At 38.6% G+C, this 21810-nt stretch overlaps 1 pseudogene; it reads left to right on the top strand.

Annotated features, from left to right (window-relative positions):
• LOC104728798 lies at nt 4975-7019 on the top strand (annotated as a pseudogene).

Genomic DNA, 21810 nt, shown 5'->3' with positions numbered 1-21810 from the left:
GTACTAAAAAAAGACTGTTCGTCAGCGGAGTTTCAATGAGGGCAACTTGGTCCTACGAGAAGTTTACGAAAACACCAGAGAAGTCAACGCCAGTAAACTCGGCGCTCGATGGGAGGGGCCATACCTCGTATCTAAGGCAGTTCTTCCTGGCGTTTACGAGCTCATGACCATGGCTGGTGAACAAGTCAGGAACTCATGGAATGCAACCCATTTGAAGCGTTATTATTATTAAGTCATCTTCACGACTTTAGCTGGGAGGTTCGGGGGACCCGACCTTCACTTATTTTTCGTTTGTAATATGAACTACGACTAGCTTGATCCCTGTCTCAGGGTACGTAGGAAACTTCATGTCTTTTTGTTTAGATTAAGCGAGTGCAGATAGACTATCAATAAAGTTTCTTTTTGGCAAAATTTCCATTAAATTCGAATTGATTACATTCAGTTCGGCAAGTCGCCAGAATAAAAATAAAAAATAATAATAATAAAAAGCGACAAGCGTCCTATCAACGAACTAGTTCCCATGGGAAGGCTAATCGCGAGTCTTTTGATCTCAAACTGATTCCCATCACTAGCATTCTGGACGGTCATGTCGTCTCAGAATGGGAGCCGGACCAGATAGATTGGACTCCAACGGTTCTTCCACCACCAGCTTGCTCAGTTAAGATCACCAGATTTGACGCTCCCGCCTTAAGGCTTCAAGCCTTTCCATCGGCACTTCGGAGCCCTTGGACACCATCTCCTCCAGGAAGGCACATGGACCTTCTACGGCATGGCGTTCGCAGAAGAAATGGTCCATCGATTCCAAGTAGTTAACGTACCGCCTCAGCCTCTTCAGGCAACCTAGGTAGGCCCAGACGTTTGTGATGCGCGGGAAGTCAGACTCTCCCAAAGGTTCGTAATCACCTTCGGGTAAGTTGGTCACCACCATACGGGCGACATGTTCTTCGCACGAGGCATGCTCAGCAAGTAGACGAGTCATGCGCCACTTTGCCAGAAAGAAATCTTCGGCTATGAGCTCATCCAGGACTCGAATAGTCCCTTCCAATCGGCAGAACCGAAACACTTGCTCGAGTTTAAGACGAAGTGCTTTAATATATGCGCCTAGTCTCTTGCGGTGAGCTCGGTACCTCTGGAATTCCTTTTGCAAAGGATCCCCTTCCGATTCGACGATGTTGAAACTCGGAACGAGTTCACGGGATCGAGACGTCTCTGTCTCCTCTTGAGGGGGGACATTATCCGACACATTCGGATCAAAACCGCTAGCTCCAGCGGCTGTCCGTTCTCGGGCTTGTTTCAACCATGCAGATCGGGTAGTCACTAGCATTTTTGCTAGTTTCGTTCTAGTTTGGAATGCTATGAACATTTCCAACCCTTCCCCTATTTATATTAAAATCTGGAACGTAACCGCCATTGATTCCATCAATCAGATTGCGGAAGGACTTTCGCTGCGTCCAGAGAATCACTCTAAAAGACCGTGCAAACATTCAATGTTTCTTGCCACGCGAACCTTCTCTCAAAAAAAAAAAAGAATATTTGTATATACATCAACATTTTCACTCCGATCTGGATTGGATATTAATCAGTTCGGACCAAACTCATTAACAAATACATTCGTAGTAGAATATATACTTCGTTGACATCCTGGCCAGATGATCAACTTGCGTCACAACGCATTAACTTTCATTTGTAGGGATAAGCCGAACCCAGAGTATTTGTTTCGCACTCGACCTCTAGTTTTGACGGAATGGTTAGCCGAACCCAGAGAATTGTTTTGCAGTCCGACTTCCGAACAAACACATTTTGTTAGGGATAAATGTCCCACCTTCGGAGCCCAGAGTTTTTGTCTCCACAATTATTTAACATAGAAATTACTTGATGTAAGCCGGGAGACGTCCCGCCTCTTGTACAATTTAAAAAATAAAAATAAAATTCAAGTTTTATTCAGTCTATCATAATACGACAGTCTTATTATTAAATTAAAGTTTGAGGCTCATGTCGCCAATACAAAATATGCTAATTTCGAGCTAGTGCACCACTAGCGGCAATCTCACGAGCACTCGTCTTGAGTCGCTTTGGCATCGGCCACAACAGCTGTAGCCTAGTCTTCTCTGATTCCTTAGGGCGAGTTTCCAATACTCTAGCCTTCTGTTCGGCTTCATCGAGCAAATCAATAGTCCTTTTTCTTTTCACCTTCAGTTCAGCGATCTCGGCTTCCAGACTTGCTAGCTGGCGATCAATCCTACGTTTCTTCATATGAAAGTACTGAAGATCTTGGCTTAGCTCCTGATGCATGGTTTCAACCTGCACAAAAAATTTGGGATTCAAAGCGATAAGGGATTAGCTGTTCATTAACAAAGAAAGACAGTTACCTGGCGAAAGATGGTATGGGCCTCAGCGACGTCGGTCTCGTTAGCACGCCTATTTATGTAAAACGACTTAATGTCAGTCGGAATGAAGTCACCGTTTAAAGAAGGATCTGTTTGGGTAGACTTCTGGTTCGCCTCCCGAAAGCACTCGTTGCAATACGCAATCAAACACGGCGGCAAAACAGCTATCCTGTCAAACCCATTCTCGATCCAGTTTCTTGGATGGGATTCAAGCAGTTTGAGTTTAAGAAATAATTCACGCTGTACTTGTTCCGAGGAAGCAAGTCGATCACGATACTCAGTATGACGATCCTCCACTAAATGGAATTTTTTTTCTAGATCACGTCTTTCTTCTGAATTGACATGGAAATTAATATCCATGGAACCCGGATGTTCGGATAATAGGCCATTCCTCTCTCGATGGCTTCCGCATTCGATAATGTTGGAACATCATAGGTTTTCTCAACTTGGATAGTTCTGAATAAATAAGAGACAATGCTAGTCTATTTTCCATTTTTACGAAAAGGAAAAATTCCAATAAATAAAAGGAGAATTCCGAAGCATTAAGACCTAAAGGTGAGAATGGGCCGAACAAGTCGGCAATGTCATTACATGGGCATCAAACCCGAATCCAATAATCCGAAAAAAGAAGAAGTAACAAGACGATCAAATGCCAGAAGGGTCGGATAGATCAGCCCGGAAAAGACCGGCGTTGGATCCATGCGGATCTCTAACTGAGTCTAGAGCACAAGTCCCTGGGTGGAGAAGCCCGAAGCCGAGAGTATCCGGGGACATGTTAAGGTCGCCTTCTTCTAACTCGATTATGTCTAAGGCCTCAACAATTGCCCGAGCTTCAGCTTGGTTCTTACTAATATTAGCGATCTGCTCCTAAGGAATAACCGCCCCATTTTTGAGTAAGTGGTTCACGGTTTCCTTGACTCCGACAGCTTGATTGAGCACATCCTCCTTTGGGCGAGCTACTTTTTCCTGGTCAACCAAATAGGCTTTCACCTTGTCAAATCGGTCTTGAATCTTCTTTGTCGTCCTAGTCACTTGGGCTAGGCGGTCGCCACGCAGTCATATGACCTCCGAGGTGAATTTTGATTCCAGATCGCTGAAATCCCGCTGCAGTTTAGATTTTTCTTCTTCGAGAATTTTTTGACGAAATTCCAGTTCGCCAATCTTCACCTCGGATCTAGCGATGGACTCATCCCTCTTAACGATCATAGCCTGCAACTCTAGGATCCTCTCATCATTGGCTTTGTCAGCGGCCCTGATCTGCTCCAAGTTCTCTTTCAGATGGTCGAACTCATAAGCTGTCGACGTCTTAAGACGTCTATTCTACAACTGAGTCATCGAGTTGACATGGGCGGCGGTCTGCGAAAACAGAAAAAGAATGTCATGAGGAAATCGTTTAAACAAAAAGAGAAAGCAGTAAAAAGAAAAAGTATGTACCATCAGAAGAGATTGAGCGGTGTTGAGGTATGCTTCCTCGAATTCCAAATCGCTTGTCTTGGGGAGAATCCGATGAGAAATCTTCAGATTCCGAAAGAGCTCGCCCGCAGCTGCTCGATCTGTCACTAGGGGGCAGTCACCAAAATAATCAATGGCAAACTTATCAGTTCGGTCATCTTTCCTTGTAATTCGGAATCGGTCAGCAGATTCCGCAGACGAGCTCTTCGATGGAAGCCTAGTGGGTTCTCAAATGAGTATTGGTCGATGCGAACATATAAATAATGGGCAGCCCACTTTTTGAAGTTACTAACTTTCTTTCCAAGAAGAAAGTTGTGATTCGGTTTCATGTTCACCACCCAGTTTTTGTCGCCTTTCGAAGCATTGAACTCCGATCTCGACTCCTACTTCAGCCGCTATAGTAAGGGCGGCGGTGAAATTACAGATACTACTCGGGGTGAACTGGCAGATCGGCATCTTTCGCCGTTGGGCGTATAGCGACAATAAAGCCGGAATTGGAAACCAAAGGAGACATTCAGTAAAGTGATCCTCGTACAGGCGGATGTATCCTTTCGGGGGATTCCAAGGATGCTGGTCATCTCGTGGGATTAGAATTGTAACGCTGCTGTTCCCCAAGCCGCATGAGTTCAGCATGTCGTTGACTAACTTGATCGAACTCAAGGTTTTTTCGCCTCCGATTCGCCCTTCATGGTCCAACGATGGCGGAATGTCTTCGATCGAGATTCCCAGAGGAATGAACCGATCTTCTTCTAGGCGCAGGTCGACAGAGGGTGGTTCAATGTTCCCATCCTCGTGGCGATTAGATTCTGAGTCTAGGGGTTGAGCCTGCGAGGAAGAAGCCCCGGCCGAACATCGAATTAAAGGTGGTTGAGCTTCAGAGCCCGAACTGCGTGACACGTTCCAGATTGGGCACTTTATGTTTGGAATTGCGCCAAATTATTTGATCAATTTCAGTTTCAGGAGAAGAAACGGGTTCCGAAGTGCTCGCCATGACAAATGATAGGAGAGTGTGGAGGAAAGCCGAAAAATACAACAATAAATAAATGCAGAAAGAAGAGAGAGAACAGAGCAAAATATCTTGTGTTGTCGGCGGAAAGTGAGAAATGATGGGGGAGCTGCGTATTTATAGAATTACATGGGCGGCAACCCTACGAAAAATCATCATAACCTACACGACCTTTCAGCTTCCGACCTAGTTGATGCAACACATGTGACACGTGTTACGACGACAAAGGGTGGTGAAGCGGTACAGAAGTCCAAGTGAATAAATCTGAATTTCTTTATGGTTTAGATCGAATATTTTCTTTCTCATAGTTCCGATATTCGAATTTACTTCCGAATATTCTGAACTGGGGGGGACTAATTGTTGGTGCGGGAATTAGCACCCCCGACATACCGGTCTAAACCAGAAAGATAAATCGATTATTTAACCAGGAATCCGGTCTAACCTTAAATTGATAATTTACTTGAGGCCCACTCGGATCGGAAGGCCCAGCCGCGAGGATGGAGAGTCGACTTCCCAATTCACCTCGCGACCGACCTGACGAAAAAGAAGAAACTTTCCAAATCTTGGTTAAAGTTATAAGGAAAGTTAATATATTCTGTAATCTTGTAAAAAGTATAAATAAGGGGAGACCCTTCCATTGTAAAGGATCGAGCAATTGAATACAAAAACCCTTTTATCTTTGTTCTTGCAAAAACCCTAACTTGAGCCTTAAGAGATCTAACCCCCTTTCTGATTTCTAGCTTTGATCGAGTTCCTTGTGAGAATACTTATTGGAATTTGTTTTCCCCATCAAACAAATTCATTGTAGAAACCTAGTTTCGACACTAGGGCTAATATTTTGCTACCAAGACCTGGTTTCCCAATATATGAGCTATGTGTTAAGTTTAGACACCTCGAGGTTCATTATGTAGATCTTCTCCCAGAAAATGGATGGGAGATTGATCTTGATGCTGTTGAGTCTATTGCAGACGAAAACACGGTTGCTTTGGTTGTTATAAACCCTGGTAACCCTTGTGGGGATGTCTATAGTTACCACCATTTGATGAAGGTTAGCTTGATAATTTCTGTAACCAATGTTTTTTGTTTCTTGTTTGAGATTTGATGTTTACGAACTTGAGTTTTTTTTTTTTTTTTTTTTGTGGTGTAGGTTGCGGAAACAGCGAAAAAGCTTATGAAGTTTATGGTCATCTTGCTTTTGGGAGCAAACCGTTTGTGCCAATGGGTGTGTTTGGATCTATTGTGCCAGTACTTACACTTGGCTCTTTATCAAAGAGATGGATAGTTCCTGGTTGGAGGCTCGGGTGGTTTGTGACCACTGATCCTTCTGGCTCGTTTAAGGACCCTAAGGTTAGTAATTTAGTAATAGCATCAATCTTTTTAGAAATCAATGATGCAGAGAGACGCAAAATAAGCTGTTTACTTACTGATATCTTGTTCATTTTGGATCAGATCATCGAGCGGTTTAAGAAATACTTTGATATTCTTGGTGGACCAGCTACATTTATTCAGGTATAATATTGATATTAGTTAGATTAGACTAAAATATTTCTGATCTTGAGTAATGAATTTAGTTCTTGATTGTGTTGTGCATCAGGCTGCGATTCCCACGATTTTGGAACAGGCGGATGAATTATTCTTCAAGAAGACTTTGAACTCGTTGAAGAACTCTTCGGATATTTGTTGTGACTGGATCAAGGAGATTCCTTGCATTGATTCCTCGCATCGACCAGAAGGATCCATGGCAATGATGGTGAGCAATCTATATACAAAACTATGAAAGAAAATTTTCACAAATTGTTGTTACACATCTAGGTCTTTTAAATATTTGATTTGTGTACTTCGTTCAGGTTAAGCTGAATCTCTCGTTACTTGAAGATGTAAGCGACGATATCGACTTCTGTTTCAAGTTAGCTAGAGAAGAATCAGTCATCCTTCTTCCCAGTAAAGATATTTTTTTTCAGTCTCTTGTAACGAAATTACAAAATTTAAGAGTAGTCCTTTTTGTTTTTGATACTTTTGTGTGGATGGATGTGGCTATACAGGGACTGCCGTGGGGCTGAAGAAACTGGCTGAGGATAACGTTTGCGGCCGATGCAACTTCGATCGAAGAAGCTTTCAAAAGGATCAAATGTTTCTATCTCAGACATGCCAAAACTCAATATCCAACCTCATAGTTGAATTCTATGCAAGGTCAAAGTGTGCTTAAAAAAACACAGATACATCATATAGTGTTTTATTTATTTATAAATTTTGATATAAAATTAGCTTTACTGTAATAAAATCAACTCTTAATTTTAAAAATATATATACATACTTGTTGAAAATAAATAATTTATCAAATTATAGAGTAGTTTCCTACAATATGTCTAATGTCTGTTCGTCAATATGCCTAAGTCTATTAACACATATCAAAGGGGCATCAAAGCGTTACTTTGTTATTAGAATAGTTAAAGAATCAGACAATGGCCCAACATATTTGGTCAGAATTCGTAAATGATCGTTGTCTACGATACAAAACAGGGCGTATCTCAAAAATGTCTCAACATAACGATTCTGATATGCTAAGGCCTAAGAAAGAACTCTAAAACAAGATGCATTGTCCCAAAGAGAACAAAAAAGTGTTCGTACTTTTATTTTAATAAACATTTTGCTTAGATGATAATGCTATTAAATTTAAGTAGGTACGATACGACCATCCCACGTGAATACATGCATGTATTTGAGAAAACACTTGTTAATCAACTAATTTATTTTAATTAATTAATCTGAATAGTTACTTTCTAATAGTCCCAATTCATTATTTTGAATAGTACGGTGGGTCTTTAAGGAACAGTGAATTGGGCCTTTGTACCCCATAGCTTTGATTCCCAAATGACCCCCCTTCTACATAAACCGACTCCTCTATCTTGTGACTTGTGTTAATATTTCTATCCAGTTTGTACTAGTGACTATAATTTTGTTCTAAATATGCAAATGCGTGTAGCGATTTCTCATTTTAAAATGAATTTCTTTTCTATCAATGCAATAGTAAATTTGACAACATAAGTTTATGTCTTTGTAACTTAGCTGTCAAGCTAAGATTAAAAACTCTGCTAGCTAAGTTTATGTCAAGCTTATAACCCAACAATCTAATCTTAGTAATTTTATATCTTTACATAGGACGCTTCAATGTTTACATATGTGTGTGTGTATATATATATGCATGCGTAGCCACAACGTTGGAGATAGCACAACCAGAGCCGGCGCTGAGAATAAATGGGCTGCAAGCCAAAAAAAATTTAGGTGATAGTGAAACTTGAACTCAGTACCTCCGCAACAATACCTACACCCTTAATCAACTGAGCTCAGTCTCTCGAGCTCCAACACTGCACTCTTCAGTCCAAGCTCAAAGCAGCTCTCTCCGACAATGCAAAGTTAGAGCATCAAGTGCAGTTTCTCCAAGATGAGCTGAAAAGATCGAGGAACCAGCTTGCTCTGTTCACAAATCATGATTCTCCTGTGTGTAATTCTAATCTAGGTTCTTGTGAAGAACGTCATGATGATGAAGTGGTGGTCTTCGACGAGCTTTACGCTTGTTTTGTTAGCAATGAATAGGGCTGGGCATTTGGGTAACCCGTTCGGGTTCGGGTATTATCTGTTCGGGTTCGGGTAAACGGGTTTAGAAAAATAGAATCCATTGAGTATTTTTAGATATATGGGTTCGGTTCGGTTTGAGTACTACTGGGTTTGGGTCGGTTTGGGTTATATATTTTAGAACCCGATTAGTACTCGAACTACCGGGTACCCGAAAAAATATAATTAAAATTAATTAAATTTCAATAAATTTAGTTAAATTTTGACTTATGTGACAAAATATTTTAGATATTTTGATTATTTTTGATATTTAGGTATAAAACTAAATGAAATATTCAAAATTATAATCATATTTTGGGATAACTGCATTATATTAATGATAAATATTATAAATATGTTTATGCTTTCGGGTTTAATGGGTACCCAAACGGGTACCGGGTATTACCCGACCCTAACCCGAACCCACGGATATTAGAAAATAGAACCCAATAGAGTTTTATAGGCAAACCCGTACCCAACCCAAACCCGGTTTTTTGGGTCGGGTATTCGGGTACGGTTTTTATGCCCAACCCTAGCAATGGACATGGATCTTCATCAACCTCATGGGTTTGATTCTGTTTCAACACACACAAGATTCCAATATATAGTCTTGTTTCTGTTTTTTGTTTTTTTTTTCCTTTGTTCGCTTCCATGCGGTCTGAATATAGAATTGCAATCTGTAATTGAAGTCACTGAGACATTCACTAATACAAAGAGATGATTTTTCTTAATTTCTTGTTATGGTTATAAGAATATAAGAAAAAATTGGGATCAAGAATTGCAATGTTAAACAACTACTTGGTCTAGTTTCATATTACCTTTCCTTATTGGTCACATCAAGTCTTTTCATTCTAGATTTTGTATCATGTACTAAATTCTACAATGATTTTACAAACTTATCGGCGTATTCAGGACTAAGCAGATGCTCCTTCAATTTGGTATGAGATAAGCGGTTTAGTTTATTTATAGAGACTCTAATTATTTTTCTTCGTTTTTTTTTTGTTATAAAAAACTTGTTCCAAAATTTACAAGAGCATTATATATTATTAGAAATTACTAGAAATTATTTCTGTGGCACTAAAGTAAAATAATTATAGAAACTAATACATATCTCATTCATGAAAGTAAAATCGCATTTTTGCCTCTATAGAAAAAGACAAACGGTGAACAAAGACAAATCTCTATTACAACATAGAGAGAAAGACAAAACACTAATGGTCTAATTTCACTTCATGGTCTAAGGGAGGTATTGAACTTGACATTTTTAAGATTTTGTGGGATTTTAATATTTTAGAATTTTGAAAGATTTTAAGTGAATCTTTAAGAAATTTGATTGTGTTTTAGAGTTTTTATATTTTTAAACAAAAAATGAAATGGGATTCTATGAAATTTTATTATTAGACTTTGAGTGATTTTAAAATATTTTAGAACACAAAAAAATAAAATTTTATACCAAAACAAAATCTGATCAAGAATCTGCAGCAATGTCCTCAATTCATATATGATATAGTATATACGATAGTGGAACATGTCTCAGTTCATATATAGAGTATCTTGTCTAAGTTATATTTCACGTCTTCTTCTCTCATCTAATGAACCCCTATTCCATCTTCTTCTTGATTCATCATCCTCTTTATCCTCCTCTTGCTCGTAGCGGATTTCCTTTTTCCTCTTACGCTCTTTATCTTTCTCTTTCTCCTTCTCCTTTTCTCTTTCTTGGCGTTCCCATTGTCGAAGACAAGCCTGGTAAGCACGCTCTGCATCCTCAAGTTTCCTCCTTTGCTCTCTCTCTTTCCTTGCCCGTTCTCGCTCAGCCTCCCTCTCGTATCTATCCATTTCTGGCTCCTTTTCACTTCTTTCTCTGCTTCTTCGGCCATTTCTCTTATTCCAATCAGGTGAGCTTGTGTCAGGCCTATTGTGTTCTCCAGAAACCTCAACATCATTTGCTGCAGCATCTACATGAAAAGAACATCCTATCAGACCCATATATAAAGGAAATTAGATAATGGCAGCCGAATTAAGGACAAAGAATAGTGGAGGAAAAACAGCCCAATGATAAAAATCTCAGGGAAGTCATGTATTTGTAAAGCTGCAGGAGATGAAGGACGTCACTTCATCGCCACCACCACCATAGTCTAAATCTGGTCAAGCTGATCCACCTAATAACATATTCAATGCTTTAGGAAGTGAAACTTCACATCCAAGTGGAGCAGGCAAAGGGAAACCTCTTGGTTCATGATCACAAGCCTGGAAGGTAAAAATTGGGAATATATCATTAAAAACTATATAACAAAGACCAAACTAGAAATTGGAGCTGAATAACAAAAACCAAACTAGAATACTTGAGGTGAAGCTTGTGCAAGATGTATTCTTACCCCAATGTTGATAGAGACTTGTTGATGTTGGTTGCTTCTTTAAGGCGCTCACCTTCAGCTCATTAACTATGTTGCCGATATTCCTGATGTTAGCAGAATAATTTAAAAGAGAAGGGTAGTCAATTTTTTGAAGTTAATCTCAGTATCCAAAGCTAATAGATACTGAGGTATCCAACGCTTTACCTCAGTATCCATTCACAGCGATTAACTTCTTGAAGGGTAGTCAATTTTTTAATCCACAGACGATGATTACATTTGTCCTCTAATAGATACTGAGGTAAAGCGTTTCAATACTTTAAGAATGGTAAGTGGATTCTCCCAAGTGCTTCCTTTCTATTTATTCAAAGATCCGAAAAATGGATATGTCTCGGAAGGGAATAAATGCGAGTTTGGTGTTGAAGTCATGGTTGTTCCACCCATTACCAATTGGGAAGTCGTCTCTTTTAACGAGAGACTTTTTAATCCCAAATTCTCATTTATTGTCGAGGATTTCTCCAAATTGGTAAACAAGCTTCATGTATCAGACAACTTTTCAGTTGGTGGAAAAGAATGGTAAGTAAAAGTAAGGCTACAAAATCATTGGTACATTATATACATATATGTATGTTTACAAAATAATGTGATTTCTATGATTTCTAGAGTTTTGAAGATGTATCAAATAGATAGAAGAACTAAAGAAAATGGCAAATCGAAATCATTGTCTTTTTTCTGCAATTAGCTGATAGTGAAACCCTATCAGAGGATGAGAAGATTTATGTGGATGCAGATCTCCGAATATCAGACACATACTACGATGACAATCACATAACAGGCGAAGTACGTACGTCTTGAAACTACTGTTTTTCTTTTGCTTTGTGTGCAAGTCTTAAACCAATTACATATATTATTTTTTCTTGCATGCAGTTAAGTGCTGGTACAAGACACCAGGCCAAGACTGGTGTTGGGAGTTTGACAATTTTGTGGCTTCAGCTAAACTTTGGGAAAGTATTCAGTTAGACAATGACACTTTGACATTAGAGGTCGAATTTAAAGTTGTTTTTACAACTAGGTATTCTAACTCATGATCTTAATAAATAGCCTTTTCTTTTAGACTATCTACAACAATTCCATATTCTACTACATATAGCGTGTGATACAATAACGATTTTTGGTTTAATTCGTTTTTAGTTAAGCCATTTCAATAATGTGGTTTCGGTTCATTCATTTGGTTCTTATGTAATACGCGTAACCGGACCGTATTCTAATTTTCAATTCGGTTTTTGGAATCGTTCGGTTCTTACGTACGTAGTATCCAAAACCAAACCGAACTGAAAACTTTGGTTTAATTCGGTTTGGTTCTTCGGGTTATATGTACTGGGCCTAAATAAAATCTAAACTAACGTGTGAGCACAAATGATAAGACAAACCAAAATAAAAAATTCCAGTTCTGTAAAGTGTAAACATCACTCCACGTCTTCTAAAACCTCTTACATAATCCGCCACGTGCTCACTTCTTCACTCTCTTTTTTCTCTTCCTCTCTCCCAACTCGAAATTTTCTCACCACATTTTCCCAAAAAAACAAAAAAAAAACAAACCAAAAGAACAATGTCTGGAGGTGTCGGTCCAACGTATAACAACATACCCTTACCAAAAGAAGAAGAACAGCATCAACAAACCCAAACACCATCAACCGGAAAAACCACCGGCTTCTTTTCATTCCAGCAACTAAACATCCTCGCAATAATCATCGTTCTCTCGGCAAGTGGTCTCGTCCTTAAAGAAATAGACAAAATAGGCCACATCCTTAGGCTTGACGCGGGAACCACGTCATTGGCTTCAAAACGCGGCATTGTGCATCAGAACTCGTTGCCCCGTTAAAACCTTCTCCGGTAAACCACATGGGAAAAACCCAAAGTAAGGAAAAAGAGTACGGGTCATGATTCTAACGTCTTTGGTACCCTCGTCCTTGGGTAAGGACGAAGGCCGTACGGACGATCTTGCCGATGGTTGCCTTGGCTGAATCGATCTCTTGGTCTTCTTGGATAAATGCTTGGACATAGTGGTTGTTCTTGTGTCTTGGAGTCCTGGATGAGCTCTTGGTCTGAGTGGTTGCACCGGGAATGATCCTAGAATTGCCGGCTCCGAGTTGTCCGACGGGTGATATGCATGTCCGAGAGGTGTCCGGGTCCGGCTCGAGCGTCCTGGACGCGTGTCCGATCCCGTGCTCACATCATTCCCTCCCTATTCTAGAAGTTTTGACCTCAAAACTCGACTCAACACCTAGACCAAAAAGGAAAACCGAATCAGCAGCATCAAGAGTTCAAACGCGGTTTAACTTACCGGGATCAAAAAGGAACAGTAAGGCCCTAAGAGTAAAAGATAAGAGTTCCCCGGTAAGGCCAGTTGCATTGGTCGCTTCTATCCCGTCATGAACCTGGGTTGCTTGCTGAGACTCTCCAGGGTGCCACACAAAAGTTTGATCCGCACCAAAGTTGCAAAGATATCTCACCATAGGACCTTGTGCGGTAAAGGTCTTGGCGCTAAGAATGGAGAAGGGTGTCACGCTATTGCCGACTCCCAGATGGAGCATTCTACTTGAAGTAGTTATGAATAATACCGAATGAAAAGACCCATCAATGGCCATCTCCGGTGGCTCATATTGTTTGAAACTCCCCATTACCAAATGAATACCGGATAGGGAACTGATCGCACGGCAAGACACGTCTTTGGCTTCGTCTAGCGGCTCGGTTCACGTCCTGGGTGAAGGTTCACTTACCCTGGTCGGCTTCGAATGCTGCGGTCGAGTGTTGGCTCGGTCTTGATCAAGTGTGGTAAGGAGTTTGTCGTGGCTTGCTTGATGTCCTTAGGACTTGTACCTCCAAATATATGAGCTTGTTGATCTGGCGGCTCGGCTGGCGTCTCTATGATCCCTCCTGATCCATAGACGTCTTCTTTATTGTCCGGTTCTCGATCTGGTTGCGTCCTTGCCATGGGTCCTTCAGCTAGTTTGCCGCACAGCTTGGTGCTTGTCCCTTGCACTTCTGGACTTGTTATGATCTTGGCGCAGACGTCTCCTTTGGCAGCTCACGGTACTGGAGTTGCGGAACATGTCGTCTCTTTGGTATCTCATCACGGTCCGGATTGGAACTTGTTCGCGGATGCAGCGTCCGTGGTGATGCAAGGTGTTGGTGTCGCGATGATTCTCCGTAGGTGTAAGATGACTCTACTTGGCCCAACATTTCTCCAAGATGTCGGAGTTGAGATTGGATAGAGATCAACTCGTCTGTGAAACTTGGTGCTCCGGGAGAATGCTCCGGCTTCCTTGAGGTTTGTTCCCTTGACTTAGTTCGAGATCCCATAATACTCGCCTTGTCTTTATCTCGGCCGCGGCTAGAATTTTTGATCGGTGATGCGCATGGTGACCAGCTCGGAATTCTTTGGCCGCGTCTTGGGAACCTCTTACATAATCCGCCACGTGTAAACATCACTCCACGTCTTCTAAAACCTCTTACATAATCCACCACGTGCTCACTTCTTCAATCTCTTTTTTCTCTTCCTCTCTCCCAACTCGAAATTTTCTCACCACATTTTCCCAAGAAAACAAGAAAAAAAAACCAAACCAAAAGAACAATGTCTGGAGGTGTCGGTCCAACGTACAACGACATAACCTTACCAAAAGAAGAAGAACAGCATCAACAAACCCAAACACCATTAACCGGAAAAACCACCGGCTTCTTTTCATTCCGGCAACTAAACATCCTCGCAATAATCATCGTTCTCTCGGCAAGTGGTCTCGTCCTTAGAGAAATAGAAAAAATAGGCCACGTCCTTAGGCTTGACGCGGGAACCACGTCATTGGCTTCAAAACGCGGCGTTGTGCGTCAGAACTCGTCGCCTCGCTAAAACCTTCTCCGGTAAACCACATGGGAAAAATCCAAAGTAAGGAAAAAGAGTACGGGTCATGATTCTAATGTCTTTGGTACCCTTGTCCTTGGGTAAGGACGAAGGCCGTACGGACGATCTTGCCGATGGTTGCCTTGGCCGAATCGATCTATTGGTCTTCTTGTATGAACGCTTGGACGCAGTGGTTGTTCTTATGTCTTGGAGTCCTGGATGAGCTCTTGGTCCAAGTGGTTGCACCGAGAATGATCCTAGAATTGCCGGCTCCGAGTTGTCCGACGGGTGATACACGTGTCCGAGAGGTGTCCGGGTCCGGCTCGAGCGTCTTGGACGCGTGTCCGATCCCGTGCTCACATCACTAAGTGTCTCAACAAGAGATTCAAGACCAAAAAGGTTTCCCTTCTCATCTGTTTGAGTACACTAAAACAAAGAAAAACATCAAGGCTAGAAACAAGTCTTAAGAAATCAAAATGCTCAGCAAATAAAGAAACCATGCAGATTAAGAAAACTAAAATATGGATTAAGAAAGGAAAATATTCATTCTTTTCACCAAAATAAAGAAAGTTACCATTAAGAATAATCATACACACATCAAAATAAAGAAACTAAGGAGTTACCTTAAAAAAGATATCATTCTTTTCATCAATGCTGAGAGTACGATGTGTTGAACGTTCAAAAGAATTTCCTGAATATTCTGGACCATCATCGTCCACTTCACACAGTCTCTCCTCTAATGTTTTCTCATAAGTCTCAGCTACTTGTTTAGCTTTTTGATCAACAAACGATCCGTCAGCTCGAGTATGTGTCTTCATGAACACTTCGGCAAATGATACCGGACGGCCCAATTCTTCTTCCTACAAAGAAATTATGAAATGTTAAAATCATGGAAACAAAGTGTTTAGGGTGTTATAATCATGGAAACAAGGTGTTTAGGGTGTTAAAATCATGGAAGCAAAGTGTTTAGGATGTTAAAATCATGGAAGCAATATTAAATTACCATTTCTTGATGAACTTGCACATATGATTTCTGACCGGCAAGGTGTTTGTGGACTCCAAGACCACCACGATAGGAGTTTCTAAATCGCATATTGTAATTAATATGTGTATCATTTTTGTATTCCCTTTGTATTAACCGGGTAGAAACTAGAAAGTACTACTTGAGAAATTTTTTGGTGCAGTTCGGTAATTAAACCAATATTACAGCCCTATCCTAATTCAATTGGGATATTATTAACAGAATATTGAAGTGCGATTCGATAATGAAAACAAAGACTTTGGGTTAAATTCTTATTTCAATCATCTCGAAGTCCTATATAATAATAGTTTACTAGGTTCGGACCCGCATATGTGAATAATCATCTCCATCTCCAAATTATGTTTGTAAATAATTTTTTATACAATATTTTAATTTAAATTTATGAAATAATGATAGTTTCATCAATAATTAAAATTAGGAATGACCTAGGGGTCATACCAAAATAAAATCTTAACCTCATTAATTGTCAGTTACATATCTATTAAACACATGAACTGTAAAACTAAATATAAACATGTTCACAACGATTAAATCTAGTCTGAAAAGACTAAACCTTGTTTGAAACAAATAGTACAAATATTTTGGAAAGAGACCTAATATTTGTTATGTCTTATACGTACATGGTCTCAAATTCCTGTCAAACAACGAATGTTTTCTCGGACATACATGCGAGATAATATTTGTATAAATATATTTAATATAATATCTAAATTTGAACTCATAGCAGTTGAGTATATAGTTTGATTTTCGTTTGGTTTCAATCTAATTTTTTATTGTTTGAAAAAATTAAATAACAATGATTTCACTAATATTCTATAACTCAGAACGATGTAATGCAGGAAATGTTTTTTAAGTTCATATACGTCAACAAGGTGCAAGTGTCATGCATTAAGTATCAGACTCATCTCAAGGCTGAAGTAAGCACAGGACAACTGAAAAGAAGAAGCCCTAGAAGAGATTCGAATACACGAAATAACAAGTTGCATTTAGAAGACAAGTACACTTGGGGAATTTTGGTTTTATTAGTGTGCATCAAAAGGTAGTCTTTGGAGAAAGCTCTCTTAGTGAAAAACACTTGCAGGAAGTTCCAGCAATTGCAGAGTTTCAGTCCTAGGGTCTAAAGACACAGTAATGCAAGTGCCAAGTTTGGTGGTCTCTAAATGCAAGAAAACGTATGGTGGGATGAGTTACAGCTCAAGTGGTTATCATAAGCTCGAAAATATGATAAGGGAAGGCTGTACAGAGAAGTCTTAAATGTGATAAGTAACACTTGATGTCGAATTGTTTTTTCATTTTTCACAGTTACACAACATCTATAGACTATATAGGAATTTACAACGTTTCTTCTACCCCTAAGGTTCTTTTGTTCTTAGACTCCGCAAGAAAAAAAATGTGGCTTTGTAGTTGTTTTCTTCAATGTTTTTAAGGAGAAGTCTCAAATTCATTCTTCTCCGTGGTTTATTTTAGACAATATCATCTAATGATCTTTTTTTTAACTATTGACCCGATGAAAAAAAAATATGACAATTTTGTAGCTTAGATTAATATCCAATGGCCCAAACTTCTTAATTTTTAAAAAACAACTAAAAACAGAGTATTTCATTATAACTCGATAGATTTCCAGGCGAGTGAAAAAATGTAAAACCCTAGACAATTGAAACAGCAACATCTAAAACAGGAACATCTAGAGACGATCAGAGAGAAGAAGAGCGTTGCAAATACTTTGACGTGACCTTTTCCGCAACAGAATCTTCAAACCCTTTCAACGCCTCCTAGACTAAAAATACCAGTGCCAATTGCTCTTACGGTTGCTTCCGCCAAAGTGGAAACTATTGGACTGTCAAGCCTCTTCAAAGAAGACTCGATCATCTCTAGTTCGGGCTTTGTTCGCAAATCCGGAATAATCTTAAGCACTTCATTATGCATATGAAGAATCTGCCACAAAAGAGACAAATGAATCAAGAGTTTTTTAAACACAGTAAATAACACACATATTAAAAATCAAACTTACCTCCAGGAGTGAATTTAGTACACTCAAGTCCCTTTTGATTCCTTTCATTTCACTTTTTAGAATCTCAACAGATTCCATAACTTCTTTAAGAGAAGAAAGAATACCGACATTGGTTAGCTCACCACCAACATTGGCTGTCTCATTTCTACCAACACTGGTGGTCTCGTTGGCTGTCTCAGTCTCATTTGTTGGCTCATTTGTACCGACATTTGTTGGCTCATTTTTAGCAACACTGGTGGTCTCGTTGGCTGTCTCAGTCTCGTTGGTTGTCTCAGTCTCATTGGTACCAACAACACTGGTGGTCTCAACATTGGCTGCCTCATTTGTACCAACAACACTGGTGGTCTCAACATTGGCTGGCTCATTTGTACCAACAACACTGGTGGTCTCGTTGGCTGTCACAGTCTCACCAAAATTGGTTGGCTCACGTTGACTTGAGCCAACTCGTCCCTTTCTTTTCCTCCCCTCACCTCGCCTGGGCTGACTTGAGCCAACTCTTCCCTTTCCTATCCTCCCTTGCTTGATCTTTTTCTCCTGCTTTCTCTGGTTCTTCCTCTGTGTTTTCCTCTGATTTCGGCTTAGAACTGGATTTGGATTTAAAATATCCTCAGCATCAATAACAACATCAGTCTCGTCTCCACCTTCATTCCCTCCAGCAATTACGTCATCAGGCTCCCCCAACCCTCCAGCAATTACATCAACATGCTCCCCCAACCCTCCAGAATTTAATTCAACCTGATCATCAGTCTCGTCTCCACCTTCATTCCCTCCAGCAATTACGTCATCAGGCTCCCCCAACCCTCCAGCAATTACGTCAACATGATCATCAGTCTCGTCCAACCCTCCAGCAATTACGTCAACATGCTCCCCCAACCCTCCAACAATTACGTCAACATGCTCCCCCAACCCTCCAGAATTTAATTCAACCTGATCATCAGTCTCGTCTCCACGTTCATTCCCAACCTGATCATCAGCATTTATTTCTTGTCGCTGTTGAGAAGCATCATTGGCAAAAAGATGATAAGCCGTATGAAACGGACGAAGTGCCCGAATAATTAACTCCTCAGTGTCGTTTCCAGGTACGCCAAAAGAAGTCTCCAAATGAGACTGTATCTCATATATTGTGAAACATTTCCGTAAACATATCTTTAGCTCATCATACACATATTGGAGTTCTGCATATCTATCTGCTGTAGCCTCCATAGCTCGATCAATTTTCCTCACGCATGACTCAATGAATGCATCAGCTTCAGATTTTTCATTCATCTGTAACAAACTAATGTTAGATGTACAATAGACACAAGATGTAACAACAGAAAAAGTTTCTAACCCTTTGTTGAGCTACTTGGAAGATCTTTTTAACCTTCCTCTCACTCAATTTTCCACGGAAGATTCCAACGAGTTGCTGTTTCAATGAAAACAGTTCATCATTCTGATTTAAAAGTGTAAACATAAGGAAAAACAAGGAAAAGAGCCTACCGGCCTCGTATTGGAAAGAAAAATGTTGATTGTTTCGAACCCTTCAACACGAATCCGATTCACATCGTCTAAGCTTACACCATCGGCTCCGGCACATACTAAATCGCAAGCAAAAGGACGATATCAAAAGAAAAGAAAAAAAAAACTAACTAAAATCTACAAAAAAAACGAAGAAATAGAAGGGACTTACATAGCCGAATTGGGATTTCGTTGTTCTCCATAGAAGAATATCAACAACGATTATGGTAATCTAGGGTTCTACACTATCCGATCAGGGTTTTTGTTTCTCCCTCTCTTCTTTTCTTTAAGAAATAAAAGGCCTAAAAGTGAAGTCCGAGAGCCCACCAAAATATATATATCGAAAAGCCCAAAATTTTCAATAAGCTTAAAATATTTGCCTCTGATTTTCTAATTTTTTCATGCAAAAGGAGTCAACCAAAGTTAAGTTGTTACAAATAATATTTGCCTATGATCTAATATTTTCATGCAAAAGGAGTCAACCAATGTTAAGCTTAAAATATTCGCCTATATAGCCTATGCTAATATTTTTAATAAGCTTACTACAACATAACTATCATATCAAAAATAAGTTGTTACAAATAATTTTTATTTGTCTAGTTTTTCCATAAATAAATTTTAAAATACATGAAAATACAAAACATATCAAATCTATGAAATTTACTTTTGGTGAAAAAAAGAGAGAATAAATTCAATAAATAAATAAAATTAGTGTGACCTCTGTGATAAAGCGTCAAAAATCCCACAAAGATGTAACATGTTTATTTATTCCACAAAAGTTCCTTAAAAACTCCATAATTATATGTTCCATTCCACAGCCCAAATCTTGAAATAAATTAAATTTTGGTACAAGTAATTCTTAACTCAAAAGGTACTTACACATTTTAAGAAAATTACGTCGCTACTGCTGTTTCTATATAGTTCCTCTTTTTTCTTTTTATTTTTATGTTTAGGTCAAGAATAACTTACTACATATTAGAGCTGGAATTCACAAATCAATAAATCTAGTCAGATAAATAAAACAGCATTTTGAGGAAATTTTCAGAATTAGCGTAACATAGGGAAGAAATGTTTGGATTAATAGGATAACACTTTTGTTGGATTTCCCTTAAAAATAAAGACAAAAGATTGCTAGCTATAAGAAGTATGCCAAAACGCATGGTCACACATGTCAAGCATACTATTGTACTCTCAACTAAACGAAATAGATGTATTGCATGACCACATGCATGAACTATATGACGTCATGTTGTAAACACCATAAACATACAATTCCGGTACAATGGTTAACTGATTCCGGTGTTGACTATTGACCAAATTTCTTTTTTTTATGTATACTATTAAAAACCAAAAACATAAATTGCTATCTGAAATAGTTTATATAATTTTTTTTAACTTAAGACATATTTTATATTATATAACTAAACAATTTGTTTACATCTTTAATGTATTCATTCTTATAATTAGTAATATTAATTTTGAAGCTAAACTAATAGTTAAATAAAAATTATTAATAATTATTTTGAATTCATATATATATATATTAAATTTATATATATATATATTAATTTTTCTACAGTCAAATATATTGTTTTGGAAACTCAAATTTTTGGATCTTCTATCTTCTATATATTAAAAATAAATATTGTGTGTTTTGTTGTTTACAATCAAATATATTTCTTTTATTAAATAACAAAAAACATTGTATTGAAATAAATCAAATAATAAGTTGATGTTTTAATTGCAATAGAAAAAAACTAACTTATAAGACTGGTGAAAATTATCTACTCGATTACAACTATTTTATGACTAACCCAATAAAAGTTGAGAAATTGAAAAGAAGTTAATATAATATAATAAAAATAAAAATTTAAAAATCATAATCAGGATGGTATATATAAGTCTTAGATAATTCAGATATACAAAATAGAAACTTTATATACAATCCAAAACATGACATATGTCATAATCACATTAATGATAAACGACCTATTTACTCTTCAGAAGTATCCAATTGTACCAAAACAACTTAAAGCTATGACCTCGTCTCAAATATTCTCGAATCATAAATTCTCAACTTATTTATACCCGAATCAAAAATTATCATATATTTCTCCATATACCTTGTTTAAACGGTTTACGAATCTAATCCGATAGAAAACCACATAAATCTGGTTTGAAACAAATTTTAAAATGGTTTTACCGTTCCAACTTCCCAAATTTAAAACCGCTTCTCAATTACTCGATCAAGCAGCTCTTGTTTCATTACCGCAATCATCAACATTATTCAGAAAAGACAACTCTAAATTTTGATCAAAAACATGAACCACCGACTTATCTTCCAAACTTATAATGCTACTAGCTGTAGAATCACTTTTGGAACCTCTATCAGTGTCTCCATCCTCGATTAAATTAGCGGGCATTATATACTTCGATTTCATTTCATTGCATCTGATAGCTTCCATTAAAAAACCCGCACGAATCAAAGACCCACGCAATAGATCGGAAAAATTATATCAGAAAAAAAAATCAAAGATCAAAGCTTTCGACATAA

The sequence above is a fragment of the Camelina sativa genome, chromosome 11, assembly GCF_000633955.1.
Source record: "Camelina sativa cultivar DH55 chromosome 11, Cs, whole genome shotgun sequence".
NCBI classification, from domain to species: domain Eukaryota; kingdom Viridiplantae; phylum Streptophyta; class Magnoliopsida; order Brassicales; family Brassicaceae; genus Camelina; species Camelina sativa.
The sequence above is the reverse complement of the archived record's forward strand: the minus strand, read 5'-3'. Positions and strand labels throughout refer to the sequence as shown.